Source organism: Hyla sarda, chromosome 5 (assembly GCF_029499605.1).
Source record: "Hyla sarda isolate aHylSar1 chromosome 5, aHylSar1.hap1, whole genome shotgun sequence".
NCBI classification, from domain to species: Eukaryota; Metazoa; Chordata; class Amphibia; order Anura; family Hylidae; genus Hyla; species Hyla sarda.
In genome coordinates, this window is record NC_079193.1 from 361,865,587 (window position 1) to 361,882,521 (window position 16,935).

Sequence of the window (16,935 nt, forward strand, 5' to 3'; positions counted from 1 at the left end):
AAGTAAATGGAGTCAAAGCTGATCCGGCCGGGTTACGGGAGCCCCCGGTTTGCCCCTCCCCCCCGCCGGATCCGGCACCCGTATGTACAAAACGTGGTGTGAATGCACCCTAACTCACTCCCCCCTCCCCTCGTATTTATAACAATGGGAAAAGATGGAGCTTCCAGAGAGACTTCACCCAAGATGACAAGACCCATGTGCTGGAATAAGGAACGCCTACTGATGGAAGAAACCAATCACAAGGATAGTTATTCATGATGTGTTACAGATTATAGAAATCTTTGTAACTGTTTTAAATACAGGGAGTATTATTTACTGAACTGTTTGTGTCATATGCTGATTCTGACATCTGATTAGGAAGGGGGCAGATACTAATCTGATACCGGGTCGGGTTCCGATCAATTTCACTCCTACTTAGGCAACATTAGTTCGACAAAGGCAATGTTGCCCAACAAGGGATGGAGAACCTTATTTAGGGTCAAATCTCCCTCATATTACAAGGAATTAGAAGAATCTGGGTTTAACCCACCATTGGGCCCTTCAGTCTTTGGATGATGGCTGCGGCCATGTAAACCGTCACCAAACAGGAGGTTATTTTGTCCTTTTGAGAATATCCCTGTTGTAAGTTAAAGTGAAATTCTTAAAATGTAAACCAATATAGAGCTTACAACTAATAAATCTTTAAAAGGCGTTAAACCCCCCCTTCAGTTAGGCCTTAGGCGATGTTTGTTCTTTTTTACTCTAAATCTTTGGTGTTTATTCTAGCATTGTAAATGGAAATAATTTTTCTTCAGAATTATTCAGGCTGAACTGTTCTTCCATGGAAGATATTAACATTATCTATGAAAGACATGTTGACAGATAGCCATAGCATTGTTCTGTTATGGTACAACGCTGCTTCTTGGGTAAACATTTGCAACGGGTTTTGAAGGATGATCATCAATGAGGGATTTCAGCCTCTAAATCTTTCAGGAGCACCAAAATTTTGCTGATTATATATTTTCAAGCTTCTTCTTGAGAGCGTCCACCAAATGCCATCTTGGGAGTAGGTTCTAGTCTCAACTGGAGTCTTTGCGTGTCCAAAAGTTGTCAGCTGGGCTTCTTCTATGGTATGTATTTTTGCGTACGTATCTACATCTCATTTAAAGGGGTACTCCGCCCCTAGACATTCCCTATCCAAAGAATAGGGGATCAGATGGCTGGACCCCCGTGATCTCCGGGCCGGCTGGCAACCTGGCGTTATGAACATAATGTTCAGAATGCCAGCTTTGGGTGGTGGTGATGTCATGCCACGCCCCCTCCATTCATGTCTGTGGGAGGGCGCATGACGGTCGTCACGCCCCCTCCCATGGGCATGAATGGAGGGGGCGTGTCATGATGTCATGACAACAGCCGCCAAAAGCCGGCATTCTGAACATTATGTTCAGAACGCCAGGTTGCTGGCCGGAAGACAAACATCTTATCCCCTATCCTTTGGATAGGGGGTAAGATGTTTAGGGGCCGAGTACCCCTTAAAGGGGTACTCAGTCCCTAGACATCTTATCCCCTATCCAAAGGATCCAAGAGGACCCCCACGATCTCCGAGCTGCACCTGGCGTTCGTTTAGAGCGTCGGGTTCAGCGCCAGAGGCTCGTGATGTCACGACCAGGCCCACTTATGAAGTCACGACCACGCCCCCTCAATGCAAGTCTATGGGAGCGGGGCATGACCGTGACGTCGCCAGCCCTCCGCCCCCCATCGCCAGTCATCTGGCACGGAGCAAAGTTCGCTCCATGCACTGGATGTGTGAGGTCCCGCAGCAGAGATCGCGGGGGTTCCCATCGGCCTGGCCCCCGTGATCAGACATCTTATACCCTATCCTTTGGATAGGGGATAAGATGTCTAGGCGCGGAGTACCCCTTTAAGGTCTAATGACAATATAACAGTGCTCATCAGATACCTCATTTGACTTTGTTAAACTACTTTGTGTGGTGTAAAAACAAATGCTCTCCGAATTAATGTTTGTCCCAGTGTGTGGCGGCTGTCACTCATAGACAACATGTCTCGCACAGCAGTAAAGTGTGTAAACTTTAAAAAAAAAAAATCTATTCATAATGCGGTTTCTACTTTTAGAATTGGTTAATTTTAGTTCAAAACCTGATGTTAAAGTTTTTTTGAGAACTTTCCAGTTATTCAGTTCATCCCTCATCTAAATCAACCTGCAAAAGAAGCGCTGGGGGATGTCCTGGAGTAAAGGAGCGTGTAGCATGTGAAACCCCTTTCTATTGATGTCTGTAGGCATGATCAATGTTAGATTATTCTAGTTAGTTAGAAGTACTATTGACCTGCAAATGCTGATATGCCTGATATTTGGCCGGTGCAAAGAGGAGATATTGAGCCATTTTACCAATTTTGGCACAAAGGAATTTCCATCGAAAATTGAAGGAAGAATTGTGCCATGCGCCACCAGTAAGAGTTCTCACATGATCTGTGGACTGTTAGTGGTACCATGGATGGATTATAGGGAACATGCTAGGGTTGGTTGTCCTAGCGCATCCACTACCTAATGACCTAGGGGGCCTTCCCCAGATCTTTTTTGCTCTTGTTCGCTTTTTTTTCTCCCAGACTTTCTTGCTCCCTGTTTCTTTTTGGCTCTCTGTCTTACTTGCTTGTTCTCGCTCTTTCTCACTTGCATTTTTTCTTGCTTGCACTCTCTCCCTCTGTCCTGTCCTCTCGCCCGCCCTGGCTCTCTGTCTTGCCCGCCCTGGCCCCGTCTCGCTCGCCCTGGCCCTCTGTCTCGCTCACCCTGGCCCTCTGTCTCGCCCGCCCTGGCCCTCTGTCTCGCCCGCCCTGGCCCTCTGTCTCGCCTGCCCTCTGTCTCTCTCTTATTCCTTTGTGCTCGCTCTCTTGCTCATTCTTTTACTTAGTCTTTTAAGTCTCTCTTTCTCTTTTTTCCCTTTCTTGCTATTTTTTGCTATGGGCACACACTAAGGGAGGATTGCCTGTAGCAAAATTTAATATGGCCCCAAAACATAAGTGACTCTCTTTAAGCTATGCCCTTGAATGTACTATTTATATGGGTAGCACATGTGCTGCTTTGGGATCTAGCCGTTAGAAAAACCTGGGTCCCTTGATGGCCACTCAGTGCCGACACCTACCCTTATCCTACCCCAGATGGTGTACCCCTCTTTGGTCGCAGTCAGGGCAAAATTCTGACTCTGTTTTACAGTTCTAGTTGTGACCAATATCTAAGCCATAACGCTACGATGGGTCTGGTTTTGGTTTCAACGTCAGGGTTCATGAATCAAAGCCGGAAGGATGATTCAGATGACCTGGAATAGAAGATGTCCCATTTCACAGCTGATCACCTCGGAAGGCCTGATATCCCAGGGAGTGACATTTCACAATAGAGGTTACATAACTTTCTTTAAAACCCCGGCAATGTGTTGTGTTCTATTAACATTGCAATGCAAACACTTTTATATGCGAGGAGCCTGGGGATTAGTCGAATCTACCACACATGGCTGGCTTTCCTTTCTGACAGTGGTCACAATAGACTTCCAGAAGTTCTGAGTAATTTGCAGTTAAATGCCCGATCCTCATTATTAGGTGGGAATGTGTGAAAAGCTGGTGGAGATTTAGAAGGGCAGACATCCCCCCCCCCCTCCCCTCTATAAGACAACTGCTAATACTGGTTGTTCCTTCACCAAGATAAGACCTAAATCCTCTTCACCGCCTGAATCAACAAGACCAAACCTTGAAGACCTGATCAGACAACTCATCAAATATTCTACAGCTGTCCCCAACGCAGTGTTTCGGCCCCAATACAGGACAGCTGTTCCATTCTGCAAAAACATTGGACCTACAGTTTTAGATGTAATGATTTTATGGCCTCAAATGTAAAAAAAAGTTGTGCAAACACTAGAAGCAAATGTGTGTTGAACAAACAAGACCCGTTGCTATATCTGTCTGGCCCTGGCATCATAGTCCATGAGAATGTCCAAGCAAAGGTTAAATTCTATGTAGATCCTGTTGAGTACCCAACATTCATGCTGTTTGCATACTGTGTATAATTGCAAATTTTTGATGGTAGAGTTGGCCTAAAAATATTTGGCTCTTGAGCTTTATTGCACGATCTATAGTGCCCCATGGCGATCACATGACTTTTATAGTGCGGCTGTTCTCTTACATAGAGGATGGAGCACTGGGTCTGGATGAAAGGGTTTGTGTCCTACTGAAAGTTCTGCAACTTTTTTAGGCTTTTCCAAAAATTTGAAGTGTGTCTCATGAAGGAAATTTTTTTCAAAGTTCATGCCCTTGTGATCTCTGAGAAGAATAGCGGTCATCCATCCAGGTTATCTCTTATAAGTATGAAGAACAGTAAATCAGTAGGTGCGGTGGATTTTGTAAGAGTCAATTGTATGTAAGACTGTACTCATTGGGCAAGAGGGGTCACTTACTTTCTCCCCACGTTCCACAGGAAGTTCTTTCCTTTTTGAATTTCCTTTCTGTCTGACCACAGTGCTCTCTGTTGACACCTCTGTCCATTTTAGAAACTGTCCGTAGCAGAATTAGGTTTGCCATGGGGATTTGCTCCTACTCTGGACAGTTCCGAAAATGGACAGAGGTGTCAGCAGAGAGCACTGTGGTCAGACAGAAAGGAAATTCAAAAAGAAAGTAACTTCCTGTGGAACGTACAGCAGCTGATAAGTACTTGAAGGGTTAAGATTTTTAAATAGAAGTAATTTGCAAATCTGTTTAACTTTCTGGCACCAGTTGATTTAAAAAATAAAAATAATTCAAGGGGGAGTACCCCTTTAAACTTTATAATCCTCCCAGTTCACTGCCCCCATCATGATAAACCACCCCCTGCCTTTATTTTTATTATTTCTTAGTTTTCTACCTTGATATTGCTCTGTATTTTCTACTCAGTTTCAGTCAGATTCACAGACTGGGAAGGGGGCGTTCCCCAGCAGGCGTGACATCATCTGAAGCCATGTGCTACACACAACCCAGAGTAGTTCAGTGTGACATGAGCTATGATTGGCTAAGGCTGCACACACTCCACTCAGCACTCCAGACTGCATTTCCTGTTTTTGGACTTCTGCCAGGCCAACAGGAGTCCAAAGTCTGTGCAAGAGATGGGGGAAATTGTTCTCTGGACAAGTAGGGAGACACCTAGTGGCAGCCTTTTTAAACACAAATCATTTTAAACATACTTTTTTTTTATTTTTAATTATGTTTGAAAGGATTTTTTATTTACCAAAAGAAGTGCAATAGCAAAAATTTTTTTCATGAGTCTCCATTTAAAGATCAACCTAGTCTACACCGGCCCTATGTTTGTTGTGTTTTTCGGCATTTCTACCATTCAATAAACATTACTGTTCTGTCTTTCAATGTTTTTGCTTCTGTTTCACTTTACATCAGTGGTCTCAAACTGCGGCCCTCGAGATGTTGCAAAATTTCAACTCCCAGCATGCCCAGACAGCCAACGGCTGTCCGGGCATGCTGGGAGTTGAAGTTTTGCAACATCTCGAGGGCCACAATTTGAGACCACTGGTGTACAGTGATGGGCACAAAGTACAAGTGGAGTCTTCTTTTAGCACCTCCTTGTGTCGATGCACTGGGGGCGATAGTCCTGTCGATGTCGTGGGGCTACCACCACTCATCCTACCTGATGACCATTTGATGATCCTGCTCAGTCTTAGAAGAAGTAGCCTGTGTAAAAACCTCAACTATATGCGGCGTTGAGAGATGGAGTTGGGTGGGGTTATTGTCCTAAATGTAAGCTGGAGCCGCCCACAATTTTCTTTACCAGTGAACCTCCACCATCTTTAAACTTGCCCTGAATGGGACAACCGATGGTCCACCAGTCTACCGTTCAAACATGACCAGACTAGACGGTCCGAGAGTACTTGATTCAACATCCTTGTCTATATCTTCTTGACTTGGCTTCAGTCTTCCCCTCTTCGGATATGACATAAATCATCTTGAATTCTTTACGTGACCTTTTTACTACCGAAGCTCATTCATTTAGTTGCTTGAGGTCCATGTTGCCTTCGGGATCATCTGGAAGGAGGAAATACATTCCGTGATTGAACTGGAATCTTAGCAATTCGACTTTACACAACAAAGAACCTTGTCAACAATTGGGATCTGCAAATGAACACCCCCCCCCCCCCCTTGCAGAGCAATGCGTTAATTTGGTCTTGTCTGATAGTTCAAGGGTTAAGCGGTAATTATCAAACCTTCAGGCTTCCATCCACCCCCTGCAGGCAAGGCATCTTTAATTCCTGACTGTTGATAAAGCAAACACTTTAAATAACTGATAACAAAGATTTACTCAAGACAAGAACCTTCTGTGTCAAGAACTTTTTGGGGGATTTTTTGTTTTGTTTTTTGTTTTTGTTTCTTTGTTTCTTATGTTTCTCTCTAATCCACCATTGGCTTTGTGTAAGTGTAATTGTAACAAATGCTTAATTGATGTGTGATGTGTTCGTCTAATCTAAGCGTTCTATTCATCATCCATGATAATGGGGGCAACCGGATTACCATACATAGCCTGGGACCCCCCCCCCCCACAAACAAATAAAAATCTATATCCTAATTGATTACTTAGAAATTATGAGCTATGTGGCTGCTGTCCAAACCATCATAGATGACTCCATGGTTATATGGACGAGGTGACGTGTTCTTTCAGACCTGGATGCCTTATTGTCACGTGGTCTCGGCACCAGATATCAGGACGTATTGTGGGTTTATTTACTTACGCCAGAACAAAGGCTCGGAATATCAAATATGTCTTAAAGGGGTACTCCGCTGCTCAGCGTTTGGAACAAACTGTTCCAAACGCTGGAGCCGGCGCCAGGAGCTGTTAACGTCATAGCCCCGCCAGCTCATGCCGCCACGCCACGCCCCCTCAATGCAAGTCTATGGGAGGGGGCGTTACGCCCCCTCCCATAGACTTGCATTGAGGGGGCGGGGCTATGATGTAAAGAGCTCCCGACTCCAGCGTTTGGAACAGTATTAAAGGGGTATTCCGGGTTTATACATGTGTGATCGCAGGGCTCCTGCCGCTGGGGACCCGCACAATCTCCGTGCAGTCCCCGGGATTCTGTGCCGGGCGCTGCTTCCGAGACGGGATCGTGACGTCACGGTCACGCCCCTATTGACGTCGCACATGTCTATGGGAGGGGGTGTGACGGCCATCACGCCCCCTCCCATAGACATGAATGGAGGGGGCATGGGGTCATGTCGCTTGTGCTCGCCCCCTTCCATAGACATGAATGGAGGCGGCATTATGTCACGAGGGGGCATGGCCAGCGGTGGGACCCCTGTGATCATACATCTTATATAAACCCAGAATACCCCTTAAACCGCTCTAACAGTAACGTCTAGAACGGGTCATAGTCCTGATGCAGAGAAGATACTGTATACGTTCCTGGACTCCACAATTTGTATAAGACATTATATATTCTCGAATTCTCCAGGTTCTTGTCAATACAAGGAAGGAGACAAATGGTTCTATTATAGGAGCCTTCAATTCTTGCAGCACTATGTCTAGTATTATCATTGTGGCACTGACACCATTGTCTGGTACTGTTATATTGGTACTTTTACTGTATATTGATGTTCCTATTATTTTGGTATTGTCAATTTCTCGGGTACTATTACATTGGTGCTGTCTCTCATACTGTTATATTACCTCTGTAGATATTATATTGATGCCATATATGGTACTGTTGTATTGATTTTCTTATTTTGGCTCTATGTCATCTATCTATTCATCTATCTATCTATCTATTTATCTATCTATGGTATTATGTTAAGTGCTACAATATTGTACTGTTATTATGCCTGTCTGGAATTACTATTTTACCCCTATGCCTAGTACTATACTATTGGCATTATGTCTAATATAATATTGGTATTATATCTCATACTGGTACTGTTATATTGGTGTTATGTCTGTTTCTGTTATTGGCACTCTGGTACTTTTATATTGGCACAGTGCCCGGTACTATGCTATTGGCACTATGTCTAGTACTATTATGTTGCCACTGTTTTTGGTATTGTTCTGGTGTGTGTGTATATACCGTATATATATATATATATATATATATATATATATTCAAAAAAATCTTGCAGCACTACCTTAGTTCCAAATGCATGGTGCCAGCACTCCAGACCTTGCCACAGTCCAATAAATTCACTTATTTTTTTGCATTTTTGGAGTGGCGCACTATTGTTTTTCTAGATATATACCGTATTTTTCGCCATATAAGACGCTCCGGCACATAAGATGCACCCAATTTTAAAGGAGGAAAATCTAGAAAAAAAAGATTCTGAACCAAATACAATGTAAAGTATAGGACAGTGATCTTCAACCTGCGGACCTCCAGATGTTGCAAAACGACAACTCCCAGCATGCCCGGACAGCCGTTGGCTGTCCGGGCATGCCGGGAGTTGTCGTTTTGCAACATCTGGAGGTCCGCAGGTTGAAGACCACTGGTATAGGAGGTTATACTCACCTGTTTCCGCCACTCCGGACCCGTCACCGCTCAGCACCGCTGCCCTGGATGTCGCCCTCCATCGCTGTCGCCGCGTCCTCGGGGTGTCCCCGTCGCTCAGGAATGTCTCTGCTGCCCGGTATCCTCGCTCTCCGTCGCCGCCATCACGTTGCTACGCACGCCGCTCCTATTGGATGACGGGACGGGGTGCGCGACGACAGCTTTGATCGCCGCGTCTGAAGGGTTAATACAGGGCATCACCGCGATCGGTGATGTCCTGTATTAGCCGCGGGTCCCGGACATTGATGGCCGCAGGGACCGCCGCGATAGGACAGGGTTTTAATGTGCATTTGCCGTATAAGACGCACCAACTCCCTGCCCCCCTCCCCCCAAAAAAAAGAAAAAGTGCGAAAAATACGGGGTGTATGTGTATATATATATATATATATATATATATTTGCTACTCAGAATGATATATATATATTTATATATACACACACATATATTTATTTATTATATTGGAACCATGTGTGGTACTATTTTTACACAATTTTTAGCAGTTTTTATATTACCACTATTTGTTTTACTTTGGTTTTCTATTAGTAGTATGTATGTTTTTACACTACTGGCGCAAAGTTGGGTACTACTATATTAACATTATTGCTCACATTTATTCACAATGGCATGTGTTATATTAAAGAGGGAGAATGGATGAAATATTTTAAAGGCGCCCACAATCTTTATAATCATTGGAGATAGACAGGTCTTATTGGTGATACATAGAAGGAATCCGAACTCTGCGTTCTTATCCGTCAGATTTTCTTCTACAAATCTGAAAATTTGGAATTTAAAGTCCATGACTCCTCCATCATTGATTTATGGTCTCCAGCAGCAACAGGAGAGCTACCCAGGAGACCACTCATCCAGATAATAGGAAAAGGCAACAAAACAAACGAATCGGCTACATCGACGTCCAGGGTTCTATAGAGCTTAGAACAAAGCCCTGAGTGCCGGGTCTGTTGACGGCCTTTGTTTTTGGGTTTACAAGTGTCCCTATTATTATTGATAATAGGAGAGTTCTCCATCCTCATTGACTCTTTGGACCGGGCAATGCCCCTTTGCACTTATTGGAGCAATTTCAATCCTACAGAATTCAATGGGCTCCAAAGGAGGATTAGAATATTGTTTCAGTGCGGGGGGATTAGGGGTTCCTGTCCCTGATCAAACACAAGTCCTCTATGAAGATTGTATCATCTATGGGACTCCCTGTAGCGCTTTGTGTTTCTTCTGTTTTGGGCTTGGAGGGGGGGGGGGGGGTTGTCAATATTTTATTAGCAGAGAAAAACATCACAGAGACTCTGGATCAAAAAAAATCCTCATGTGACATCAATGTGACAAAATAATAAAAAACAAATAAGTCCTCTGGCTCGGCCATTGCCATAATGTGGTGTCACATCCTTGTGATGACAGCTAGCCATTCTTCTGTATTCTCCGGTCGCTGTCCCAACAAACCTCTTCCTCTTCCTGGCTCCTAAACGCTCTCTTCCCCAGGATGTGCCGCACTCGCACCTAGGTGATAATGTGATGACGGCCGCAGAGAGCAGCCAGGGACCAGACAAGTTTACTCAAGATCCTACAACTTTTCATTGCTTTCCTAAAGGGCATTTCCATCAAAAATCTAAAAGTTTTAAGTCGTTGTCTTCTATCTTCTCAGTTGATTTTTGGATATGTCTATTTTAGATAAGGTGGGTGACTACAAATCTGGCTGCCCTTACAGGGGTTGTGGTTCAGCTTTTCTAGACTCCTGAATGCAATATCTGGCTTATGACCTCTCTACCTAACTAACTAGACTTGCAGGGCTGGCCTTTTGGTGGCCTTTATGGTGTCTTGTTGGTGACCCTATGGATGGTGTATTGTCATACAATAACCAAATAGATATAACTGCACCAAATAATAAGTGCCAAACGGTACATAAGCTGTCTAATAACTCGAGAACAGGACTCCCGAAGGTCCCTTCTGAATAGAGGGGTTGTTGACTATGCTCTCAAAAGCTCTTTTTATTCGCTATGGGACTGCCAAAGATTGTCAAGTAAAGTGTGGCAATGTGAATATGTGACTACTGTTCTTTTTTTGTGGATAGGGGTTCATTTTAAATGGTGGGGAATCTCCTATAGGATACATGCTGCTGAATACATTAGACATGTATTGGCCTAACCTGCTGATTTCAACAGGACTGGCTGACCATCTAATGTATATAAGAGCCTCACGACTAGATGGATCGGGCATGTTGTAATTCAAATGCCCGATCCTTTTGTTCTTGGGACTTGCATGCCTTTTGTCTTGATTTGGAAGCTCTATGGATGTAAATGAATTCAGTCCGGTGATGCAGTTTGCTTACTTCCCTACTAGTCAGAGGGGAAGCAGAGCATGTGCGGTTGCACTTTATGCTTCTTCTCTACTTGTCATGGGGGAAGTGAAGCATATGTGTATTTGTTCTCTACGTATGCTGCTTCTTGTCATAGTGGAGCATTTGTAGTTGTTCCCTTCGTATGCTGCTTCTTTACTTGTCATAGTAGAGTATGTGTAGTTGTTCTCTATGAATTCTGTTTATGCACTTTATGTATGCTTCTTCTCTGCTTGTCTCAGGGGAAGTGGAGCATGCGTAGTCGTACTACACGTATTTGTAGTTGTTCGCTACGTATGCTGCTTCTTTACTTGTCATAGTAGAGCATGTGTAGTTGTTCTCTACTTATGCTGCTTCTCTACTTGTCAGAGGGAAAGCAATTGCACTTTATGTATGCTTTTTCTCTACTTGTCATAGGGGAGGTGGAGCATGTGTAGTGTTTCTCTATGTATGTTGCTTCTCTACTTGTCAGAGGGCAAGCAGAGCATGTGCAGTTGCACTTTATGTATGCTTCTTCTCTACTTGTCATGGGGGAAGTGAAGCATATGTGTAGCTGTTCTCTTCGTATGCTGCTTCTTAACTGTCATGGTAGAGCAAGTGTAGTTGTTCTCTAAGTAGGCTGCTTCTCTACTTGTCAGAGGGAAAGCAGTTGAACTTTATGTATGCTCTGCTTGTCATAGGGAAAGTGGAGCATGTGTACTTGTTCTCTATGTATGCTTCTTCTCTACTTGTCAGAGGGAGACCAATTGCACTTTATGTATGCTTCTTCTCTGTTTGTTTCAGGGGAAGTGGAGCATGCATAGTTGTACTACACGTATGCTGCTTCTCTACTTGTCAGATGGATGCACATTCGCACTCTTCGCCTTTTTGACAAATAGAAAAATAAGCCGCATTATTAAATGTCACTGTATTATTGATCTGGATAAATGTGCGTCCCTCTCTGGCTCTAGGCCTGGGTACGGCAGCATCCTTGACAGCTCCCGTAGCAACACTAATTCTCCCCCCCCCGTCATATCCTTCCTATGCGCGATGGTACACGTCCCATCTAAGGCCGCATTCGTGTTCGTGACACTCCATTTATGTTCGTAATCTCACTCTATGCGATTTTGCAACGTTCTCTTCCTAGAAAGCGAACGTCGGTATAACTGCGCGCTTACTAAGTGAGTGTTTCTTTCCAAACACAGTATACGACTCCAAAGGAAATCCAAGGGCCTCAACGCTGCCTAATAAGCTATCATTGTGTTAGCCTGAATATTTCATGCATTGTGAGGCCCCTGGACATGAAGGTGAGAGCCAAGGATATTTCCCAGATAAATATTATGTTTGTATCAGCTCAGGGCCAAAAGGGCCCACGTGACCCTGATCCGGGGAGGATGACGATGACGTTGCAATCATCACAGAGGCGAATCTGCGTGCGACACAACATTGTTTCCTGTCAATAGAGGCCTCTCTGCAGTTCTCTGCTCGGGGCGCCATGTGATACTATGATATTTACTGTACATAACTCATCATAGGATCACTGTGACCTCCAGCTCTGATGCTTACCTCATGTCTGAATGGTTTAACTAGACCAGTGGTCTCAAACGGTGACCCTCCAGATGTTGCAAAACTTCAACTCCCAGCATGCCCGGACAGCCGTTGGCTGTCCGGGCATGCTGGGAGTTGAAGTTTTGCAACATCTGGAGGGCCACAGTTTGAGACTACTGGTAACAGATGAGATGAAAGAGAAGCCTTGATTTGCCTTTTAGGGACAGTGTGGATCCTATGGAGAAGGCGGACAGGCTTTTGACTCTCCTGGCATGCTGGGAGTTGAAGTTTTGCAACATCTGGAGGGCCACAATTTGAGACTACTGGTAACAAATGAGATGAAAGAGAAGCCTTAATTTGCCTTTTAGGGACAGTGTGGATCCTATGGAGAAGGCGGACAGGCTTTTGACTCTCCTGGCATGCTGGGAGTTGAAGTTTTGCAACATCTGGAGGGCCACAGTTTGAGACTACTGGTAACAGATGAGATGAAAGAGAAGCCTTGATTTGCCTTTTAGGGACAGTGTGGATCCTATGGAGAAGGCGGACAGACTTTTGACTCTCCTGGCATGCTGGGAGTTGAAGTTTTGCAACATCTGGAGGGCCACAGTTTGAGACTACTGGTAACAAATGAGATGAAAGAGAAGCCTTAATTTGCCTTTTAGGGACAGTGTGGATCCTATGGAGAAGGCGGACAGGCTTTTGACTCTCCTGGCATGCTGGGAGTTGAAGTTTTGCAACATCTGGAGGGCCACAGTTTGAGACTACTGGTAACAGATGAGATGAAAGAGAAGCCTTGATTTGCCTTTTAGGGACAGTGTGGATCCTATGGAGAAGGCGGACAGACTTTTGACTCTCCTGGCATGCTGGGAGTTGAAGTTTTGCAACATCTGGAGGGCCACAGTTTGAGACTACTGGTAACAGATGAGATGAAAGAGAAGCCTTGATTTGCCTTTTAGGGACAGTGTGGATCCTATGGAGAAGGCGGACAGGCTTTTGACTCTCCTGGCATGCTGGGAGTTGAAGTTTTGCAACATCTGGAGGGCCACAGTTTGAGACTACTGGTAACAAATGAGATGAAAGAGAAGCCTTAATTTGCCTTTTAGGGACAGTGTGGATCCTATGGAGAAGGCGGACAGGCTTTTGACTCTCCTGGCATGCTGGGAGGGCCACAGTTTGAGACTAGAAATGGTTTTAGGTCCGGTTGTAAAAGCGCATACGGCGCAAAAATGAGCCGACCGGACCGAACGTTTCACTCCGGTCGGCTCATTGAAGTGAATGGCATACGGGAGCGCATACGGTCACATACGGGAGCGCGAGGTTTTAGCTCCCCCCTGCCGTATGCGCTCCCGTATGGGACAAAACGTAGTGTGAACCCAGCCTAAATTCGATTTGTCACGAACTTCTCGGCAGTTGATGACTTTTCCTGCACAAATTAGTTCAGCTTTCAGGTGCTCCGGTGGGCTGGAAAAGGTGGATACAGTCCTAGGAAAGAGTCTCCTAGGACTGTACCCACCTTTTCCAGCCCACGGGAGCACCTGAAAGCTGAATTTGTGAAGGATAAGTCATCAACTACCGAGAAGTTCGTGACAAATCAAATTTACTGTAAGTTCGCTCATCTCTATTTGAGACCACTGAACTAGACAAATTCTCCATATGTGGTATTGGGGTGGGGTGGGGGGGTTCCCCAACAATAAACAGATCACATCTTGTCCTTGTCCCGCTTCAGAGGACCCAAAGTGATCTTGTCTGTAGAGGAATCTGGCAGGAAGTGTTTGATTCCCCTACAGTGCCACCGCAGGAGAAATGAAGTATTACACGATTCTCTCTGAAATCATCGGGCTGCCCATGTAAAGTATATACCTTCACAGAGAAACATTCTTAGTGGGTCCTCCACAGGTCACCAAACAGGGTGTTCACCCCAGCTTTAAAGGGGTACTCCGGAGGAAAATCTTTTTTTTTTTTTCTTCTTTTAAATCAACTGGTGCAAGAAAGTTAAACAGATTTGTAAATTACTTCTATTACAAAATCTTAATCCTTCCAGTACTTATCAGCTGCTGTATGCTCCAGAGGATGTGCTTTTCTTTTTTAATTCCTTTTCTGTCTGACCACAGTGCTCTCTGCTGACACCTCTGTCCGTGTCAGGAACTGTCCAGAGTAGAAACAAATCTGCTCTGGACAGTTCCTGAAACAAACAGAGGTGTCAGCAGAGAGCACTGTGGTCAGACAGAAAAAAAAAATCAAAAAGAAAAGCACTTCCTCTGGAGCATACAGCAGCTGATAAGTACTGGAAAGGTTAAGATTTTAAAATAGAAGTAACTTACAAATCTGTTTAACTTTCTAGCTCCAGTTGATTAGAATCCCCCCCCCCCCCACCGGAGTACCCCTTTAACAAGTGTGGCCAAATTTGTTAAGTTTTTTTCTTTGGACAACCTTTTTTCTTACAAGGATTTCCTTCCCCAACAATAAACCAATCACTGCTTGTCATTGTCCTTCTTCTGGGACCCACAGTGATCAGATTTGTAACAGGGAACTTCCCAAAATAAGATAATCATAGGTTGTCCTGCTCTGGGACCCACAGTCATCAGATCTGTAAAACAGTACCCCAAAAATACGATTGTAGGTTGTCTTGCTCTAGAACCCATAGTGATTAGATTTGTGAAGGGGTACCCCCAAAATATGATCACAGGTTGTCCTCCTTCTCCAGGACCCACAGTGATCAGATCTGTAGAGGAACCTGGCAGGAAGTGTTTGATTCTCCTACAGTGCCACCGCAGGAGAAAAGAAGTATTACACGATTCTCACTGAAATCATTGTTCTGTCCGTGTCAAGCAGTGGTCTCCAAACTGTGGACCTCCAGATGTCGCCAAACTACAACTCTCAACATGGAGACATCTGTAAAGAATTCAGGTGCTCCGGCAAAAGACGTTGTTTGCAATTAACCATTGAGGATCCTGAATGGGAGACAACCCCACCCCCCCCCCCCACACAAACACAATGTTAAAGGAGAACTCCAGCCAAATCTGGCTTATCCCCACAGGATAGAGGATAAGTAGCTGACACGGGGGGCCCAACTGCTGGGAACTCCTGTGATCTCTGGAACAGGACCCCGGCTCTCGGTGAGGAGTATGCACGCCATTCATTTCTATGGGATCGCAGGAGAGTGTTGTACTGGGTCTCTTTGGCGTTCCCATAGAAATAATTTGAGAGCATGGTGTCTACTCACTGAGAGACAGTTTCCCATTCCGTGATTACGGGGGTCCAACCTCGGGACGTATTCCCTATCCTTTGGGTTTTGACTGGCGGTCTCCTTTAAAGGATTTTATGGAATGTTTTGTCGTACGTTTCTTAAATGTTAACTTGGCCCCAACAACAAGTCCTTCCTGGGAACGTCCCCAAAAGCAATAGCTGCCCTATTTGTGGGATTGACACAATTAAGACTGTAGGCATGCTTGGTATGTGACTATATGTTTAGCCCCTAAAAAGTTATATTTAGCGGTTTGACAACCTCTGTCACCCATCTTTCCTAGACACCCGAATGGTAAACCTGTCTAGAAATTTAGTGTTGTTAAAGGGGGTACTCCGCCCCTAGACATCTTATCCCCTATCCAAAGGATAGGGGATAAGATGTCAGATCGCGGGGGTCCCGCCGCTGGGGACCCCCGGGATCTCGGTTGCAGCACCTACCTGTTGCGGCTTCCGGAAACGCTGGAGGCTTCGGCTCCCAACCACAGTGACGTGAGATCGTGATGTCATGACTCCACCCCCGTGTGACGTCACGCCCCACCCCTCAATGCAAGTCTATGGGAGGGGGCGTGACGGCAGTCACGCCCCCTCCCATAGACTTGCATTGAGGGGGCAGGGCGTGACATCACAACACGGGGGCGGAGTCGTGATGTCACGATCTCCCGTCACCGTGGTCAGGAGGCATTAGGATGAGAGCCTCCAGCGCTGCCGTAAGCCGCAAAAGGTGCGTGCTGCAGCCGAGATCCCGGGGGTCCCCGGCGGCGGGACCCCCGCGATCTGACATCTTATCCCCTATTGGATAGGGGATAAGATTTCTAGGGGCGGAGTACACCTTTAAATTAAGTGGCGGGAGGGGGGGTAGAGTATCATGGCACTTTTTTTTTTTTTTTTCAAAGTGTGAGGGAAAGGTAAAGTTGTTCCTAAATCTCATTATCCTCATTCCAGTAAGAACCCCCTTAGTAATGCCTTAGTTAGTATTGTGAGTACCGACCGGAATGTTTCCACTCTCTTAGTGACTCATTCATTGACCTGCTGTGTGTTTTGGGTGATGCCAGTCATAGCACATGATCTCCCGTTACGCACCGTATGCCAAGTGTGCAGTGAAGTGGAGGCCCCTCCACCGCCTTCACCACGCAGGACAATGTTCTCCATTATCTCTGGACACGTTTGATTTACAACTTTCACACACTTTGTGTGAGTCACAATTGGTAAAGTAGGTCATGAGGTAGAAAGACAATCAGATTGTGTCATTGAGCGGTATATACCCTGAAG